This window comes from Grammomys surdaster, unplaced genomic scaffold (assembly GCF_004785775.1).
Source record: "Grammomys surdaster isolate TR1022 unplaced genomic scaffold, NIH_TR_1.0 60, whole genome shotgun sequence".
In the NCBI taxonomy this organism is placed as follows: Eukaryota; Metazoa; Chordata; class Mammalia; order Rodentia; family Muridae; genus Grammomys; species Grammomys surdaster.
In genome coordinates this window covers 9,596,655-9,603,192 of record NW_021604562.1, presented here as the reverse complement: position 1 = coordinate 9,603,192, position 6,538 = coordinate 9,596,655, and positions in this window count along the sequence as shown.

Below are 6,538 nucleotides of genomic sequence, written 5' to 3'. Positions count from 1 at the left end.
TAAATCTGGCCTACCTTTCTAAAGAGGCCCTCAATCTAGCCCACATAACTAGAGAGGCCCTAAATCTGGCCCACCTACATAAAGAGGCTGAAAATCTGGCCCACCTACATAAAGAAGCCCTAAATCTTGCCCACCTTTCGAAAGAGGCCCTAAATCTGGCCCACATACCTAAAGAGGCCCTAAATCTGGCACACCTACATAAAGTCGCCCTAAATCTGGCCCACCTACCTAAAGAGGCTTTAAATCTGGCCCACCTACGTAAAGAGGTCCTAAATCTGGCCCACCTACCTAAAGAGGCCCTAAATATGGCACACCTACCTAAAGAGCCCATAAATCTGGCCCACCTACCTAAAGAGGCCCTAAATCTGGCCCACCTACATAAAGTCGCCCTAAATCTGGCCCACCTACCTAAAGAGGCTTTAAATCTGGCCCACCTATGTAAAGAGGTCCTAAATCTGGCCCACCTACCTAAAGAGGCCCTAAATCTGGCCCACTTACCTAAAGAGGCCCTAAATCTGGCCCACCTACCTAAACAGGCCCTAAATCTGGCCCACCTATCTAAAGAGGCCCTAAATCTGGCCCACCTACCTAAACAGGCCCTAAATCTGGCCCACCTATCTAAAGAGGCCCTAAATCTGGCCCACCTACCTAAACAGTCCCTAAATCTGGCCCACCTATCTAAAGACGCCCTAAATCTGGCCCACAATTTTAAAGAGGCCCTAAATCTGGCCCATCTACCTAAAGAGGCCCTAAATCTGGCCCACAATTTTAAAGAGGCCCTAAATCTGGCCCATCTACCTAAAGAGGCCCTAAATCTGGCCCACCTATCTAAAGTCGCCCTAAATCTGGCCCACAATTTTAACGAGGCCTTAAATCTGGCCCACCTTTCTACAGAGGCCCTAAATCTGGCCCACCTTTCTAAAGACGCCCTAAATCTGGCCCACCTACTTAAGAGGCCCTAAATCGGGCCCACCTACTTAAGAGGCCCTAAATCGGGCCCACCTACCTAAACAGGCCCTAAATCGGGCCCACCTACCCACCTAAAGAGGCCCTAAATCTGGCCCACCTATCTAAAGAGGCCCTAAATCTGTCCCACCTTTCTAATTTCTGAAGGAAACATTTTTCACTCTTTCAACAAGATCTTTTAACTTACTGTCACTGGAGGATTAACAGAAAATTTGTTCTAACATTCATGCGATGGAGCTCTCAAACCTTGAGGATCACAGAGACCTTCTCGAAGATGTCATCACCTCACAGATAACACCAGAGTGACTGTATTTCTAACCCCACCCACCAACTGTAAGAACTTTCAGATAACTGACAGCAGATCTGACCAATCCTACAGGACCGCTTTGCTGGACAACAAAGGACTTGGGTGATGTCCTAGCCAGTTAAACTGAAGCTGGTTGCCTTGCTGATTGCTCAAGGCTATATCCCAGCATTCATGGGGAAGTTGATGCCTGAGGTAGTCTCCCTAGTCTGTTGCCCAAGGCTGTTGAGTTTGAGGCCAGACTAGGTGCACTACATCAGCTACACGTACTCCTTGTCTCAAAAACCAAACCAAAAAACCAGCAAACATAAAAACTCTCAGCACAATGTGATAATTTGTTATATTCCCTAAATTGTTCCAACAGTAATATCTCCAGCATACCAAGAGGTTCTGTGATTTCACAAGTTCCTAAACTGACAGATGAGATGAGGGGTGGCCTCTGTTAGCACTGGAAGAGTAATGAAAGTATTCACCCCCTGCTAAGTCTCTATTGATATAACACTAGGCTAGGGCTAGAGGGAACTGGAAATCAGAATCCTTACAGAGTCTCTGAAGACAGCTAAAATGGAGGAAGACATAGCTGGGAGTCTCAGACTTCCACAAATGGGAATCTAGGACCCTCCAGCTCATCTACTAGTGGAGCATGTCTAATGTTTCCATTTATATATATACACTTTAAAGTGGGGGGAGAAAGTCATGAGACTTTCATCTCATGTCTATCTCGTAGCTCACATCTAACTTGTTGAGACTGTTTCGTCAAGTGTCAGGACCCCAATTTGAATAAGCTTAAGAAAAACATGAAGTTGATTGGTTTCTATATCCAGACAGGGCAAACCTCAATCCCAGCCAGGAACTCAAGTACTATCTTTGTTTCTCACCCACTCTCTCTATCTCTCATCTCAGTTCTCTGTATATAGTCTTATTCTCTAGGAGTCCTTTATGGTAGATACAACTGGGTTTCAGGCAGCCATTAGGTTTCAAATTTACAGATCAGAAGCTGAAGAAAAAGGCTGGTGTGATTATGCCTGCCAGAATGTGGGAAGCTGATGTGGGAAGAGCTGCAGTTCAAGGTCAGCCTTGGCTACACAGGGGGACTACACAACACCTCCTTTCAAAGGGAACAAAAGAAATTCAAACACAAGAGAAAAGGACTTCTCTGTTCTGATTCAGAAAAATGCAAAAGTTATATCTCTTGTTTGGGTCTCATATCTATCCCTTGAAGTTGCCACTAGGTTTAACAGCATTTTGCTTGTTGTTTTTGGTTTGGTTTGGTTTTTGGTTTTTAGAGACATGGTTTATCTGTGCAACCCTGGCTGTCCTGCAACATTCTGTAGACCAGGCTAGCGTCAAACGCAGATATCCATCTACCTCTGCCTCCGGAGTACTGGGACTAATGGTGTGTACCACCACTACTGCCCAGAGTGTCTAACAGCATTTAATACTATGTTTTATACTGTGGCTAGTCCATTCTGTGATAGCTGCCTTGCTGAGAGGTGTAGGGTGAGCAAATTGCCTGCCTGAGCAGATTTTGAACTGCAACTTTAAAAAAATTTAAATTGTACTTGTTAAGATTTTAAATGCATATAATCTCACTGCAAATAAGTACCTTTTCCTTCCTCATTCTTTTATTTATTATTATTGTTGTTGTTTGTTTACAGACCTGTTCTAAGTAGCTTTAGCTGTCCTAGACTGTGACTTGTAGACCACGCTGGCCATGAATTCATGTGGATTTGTGTGCCTCTGCCTCCTGAGTGCTGGCATCAAAGGTGTGCACCATCCTGCCTGGATTCTTCATTTTTTTAAATGTGTGAATAGTTTATTTCATTTTATTTTCTTAGTGCATATCTATCTCTGTCACTCTTCTTCCTGGATTTTAAGGGAAACAACTTCTTTTTTTACTATTCTTTTTCTTTTTTCCGGTTTTGCTATCCTTGAACTTGTGGTATTCCTGGCTCAGCCTCAGCCTCCTAACTGAAATTATAAGCATGTACTACCACTGCTAATTTGGAGAAATGCTATTGATCACCTACTCGTTTTTAAACTTTTTACTTATTTATTTTATGTGCATTGGTGTTTTGTCTGTATGTATCTGTGAATGTCTTATGAAGGTATCTATGTGAGGGTGTCAAATCCTATGGAGCTGGAGTTAAGAGACAGTTCTGTACTACCACGCACAGAGCTCTTAACCAATGAACTGTCTCTCCACTCTGGCTTTTTATACTTTTTACCATGTTTAAGAAATTCCTTTCTAGCCAGGCAGTAGCCAGGCATTAATTCCAGCATATGGGAAGCAGAGGCAGGTATATCTCTGTGAGTTCGAGGCTAGCCTGATCTACAAGGCAAGTCAAGGACACCCAGGACTACACAGAGAAACCCTGGCCTGAAAAATTAAAACAAACAAACAAATAAACAAATCCTTTTTGTTCCCATTCTACCCAGAGCATTTTTTTTGTTTTACTTTAAAATTTAAACTGGAGTTATGGCTGAATATTAGGACAAGGCTATGAAATACAAAAACCACACCCAAAACCATAAGGAAAAAAGTTCTCTATTATTCATGCTTATTATTATGGTTCGTGCTTATTATTCTAGTATTTGGAGGGTGACACTTCTGATTGATTGCTTTGAGCTTGCAGCTAAACTACATAGTGAAATCCAGTTTAGAAAACAAATTAATAAACATAAATAAATGGAAAATGGGAAGACTGGAACATAAACACTGTCTTCCATGAAACCAGGAGACAACTCTTAAAGCACTATTTATAAAGTTAGGTGACATGATGAGATTAGCTAGCACCACCAGTAAAGCGTTCATCAGAGCTGTTGACTACCTGAGTGTTTGGGGTTGTTATTTTTGTTTTTTGTTTTTGTTTGTTTGGTTGGTTGGTTGGTTGGTTTTAGTCTTTTGAGACAGGGTTTCTCTATGTATCCTTGGCTGTCCTGGAACTCACTTTATAGACCAAACTGGCCTCAAACTAACAGAGATCTGCTGACCTCTGCCTCCCAAGTTCCAGGCCCCTGAATGTTTTATGTGTATTGTTCCAGCAAAAGAAATTTATTACTTGTAGAAACTGAGCCAGAGACATTTGAATGCTCATTATACAACTGATCTTGTCTATAAAAATTAATTGAACAGTTCACTTATAATTTGTTCATTTCTTCATGTTATTTATCAAAAGTTTTAAAATAGACTAAAAAGCAAATATGTGAATATTGGAGAAGGGTTCATGAGGTTCCTTTCATCTTTCCCTGTGTAGCCATTGACAGTTACTGTGTACTGGGAGAGAGAGATTTTCTTCAGTGGTATAGCCATTTGTAAGCTGCTCATGCTCTTGTGAATAACCTATCACCCATGCCCTTGTAAGCAATCCTCATTAAACTTACTAGCTCTGAGTCATAAAAAACATATAAGACTGGACATACTGCATATGCCTTCAATCCCAGCATCTAGGAGGAACAGGCCAAGGCAGGCAGATTTCTCTGAGTTTGAGGCTACCCTGGTCTATATTGTAAGCTCCAAGACAGCCAGAGCTATATAGTGAGACCCTGTCTCAAAAACAAAACAAAACAAAAACCAACAAGCCAACCAAACAAAAAAGACATGAACATAGAAGAGGGAATGGTTAGTTGGAAAGAGAAGGGGGAATCATTAGGAATGGGAAGGAAAGAAGAGGAGATAAGGGAATGGACACGATCAAAGTATATTATATAGTAATGTATGAAAATACCATAGTAGAATCTATTAATATTTTATATCAATTACTTTTCATTCTTGTGGTAAAATGCCATGAATAAAAGTGCCTTATGGGCAGAGTGGTAGTGGTGCAGGCCTTTAGTCCCAATAGGGTTTCTGTTGCTGTGATAAACACTATGACTGAAATCAACTTGGGGAATAAAGTGTTTATTTCACCTTCCACTTCCAGGTAACAGTCTGTCACTGAGGGAATCAGAGCAGGAACTCATGGCAGAAACCTGGAAGTGGGAACTAAAGCAGAAGCCATGGAGGAGTGCTGCTTACTGGCTTGCTCCCCAATGGCTTGCTTAACTAGCTTAGCTGGCTTTTTTATACAACCTAGGACCACCTTACTAAGAGTGGCACTACATCGCACCATCCCCAACCACTCCCCATGGACTAGGCCAACCAACATCAATCAATGATCAAGAAAATGACTTTACTATGAGAAGTCTGGATGGAGGCATTTTCTCATTTGAGGTTCCTCTTTCCAGATAACTATGGCTCATGCCATGTTGACAGAAAACTAGACAACATATAGACTCTTGGCTTATACATGCACACACATGTGTGCCCACATACACATACATATGAGCACACACACATGCTAAATATTATTCTCTGGATTACAGGACTATTTCAGAAAAAAGAAAACTACTGATGACTAAATAAAAAAGCATCTTGTCCATGCCCATGGTTGAAATAGTAGCAGTTGTTATGACAGTAACCAAATCCTTTCTGATTGGATTTAAGAGCATTCCTTAAGGAAACACATTTGTGGTAGTGTGAATCTAGTGAAGAATCCATGATTAGGAAGCTCACAGATCCCAGAGGATAACCTACTATTATTCTGCAAAATGGATGTAGTTTTAAACTTTCTCTAAATTTATACGTGTCTACTCATAGATTAATTGAAACGCTTCCATAAAGTCACAACACTGTTAAATTTCAGAATAATAGGGTTAAGTAAAAGACCTTAAAATGCGTCTAAAGGGGGAAGGGAGTAAGAACTTTCATACAAAAGATCAGGCTGGAGTAAGATCAACCTTGAACTTGAAAAAAACAAAAATCAGTAAAGAGGAAAGACAATGGATCCATGCCTTAAAATTCATAGTAACTGTAATTTCCAACATAGAATTCTGTATTTATCCAATATGTCAATTGAATGTTATGTTTATGGTAGAATAAATATGTTCTCTCTAACACACATTCTCAGGAAGTAACCAGAGGACATACTCCACTAAAGTTAGAGACTAAAACAAGAAAGAGGAAGATATGGTATCCAGGAAGCAGACAGTCTGACTCAGCGTATTCAAGCAGAAGGACAGAGGGCCCTAGGGGAAAAAGACGGTAACAGATAATTAGTTTAACTGTGTAAAAAGTGATAATAAACCAGGCATGGTAGCACACACTTTAGTTCCAGCACGTAAGAGCAGAGGTAGGTTGATCTCTATGAGTTTGAGTCCAGCCTGGGCCACATAGTAAGTTCCAGGAAGCTTGGGGTAAAGAATGATGAGACCTTATTCCAATGACTT